Genomic DNA, 396 nt, shown 5'->3' on the forward strand with positions numbered 1-396 from the left:
GGCAGATCCTCAAAGGGAAATACAGCTACTCGGGCGAGGTGAGTGTGCCGAGGGGGAAGCCGGGCGAGGAGCTCTCCGTTGGTTTTTCCCATAAAATTCTGTCATTCTGCCTTTTAAAACCCTTTCCCCTTTTCTCGCCGCTTTCCAAAACCGCTCCCGGTGTACGGTCAGGAGCTCCTTGAAAATACCTGAAGGAAGGAGAGATCTCTTCCCGTAGAGATCGGCAGAGCTGGGATGCTCGTGGGTTTCTGGTTGGGGAGACCTCAGTGAGGCCGCTTTTCGGTGCCTCGCCGTGGCAACTCGTGCCAGGGTGAGCCTTTGAAACCTCGTCTGATTTCCGACACGAATCCGAGCGTAGCCTGAAAATCCCTTCGCCGAAAGACGGGGTCGTGGCGG

This window comes from Apaloderma vittatum, unplaced genomic scaffold (genome assembly GCF_000703405.1).
Source record: "Apaloderma vittatum isolate BGI_N311 unplaced genomic scaffold, ASM70340v1 scaffold36563, whole genome shotgun sequence".
NCBI lineage: Eukaryota > Metazoa > Chordata > Aves > Trogoniformes > Trogonidae > Apaloderma > Apaloderma vittatum.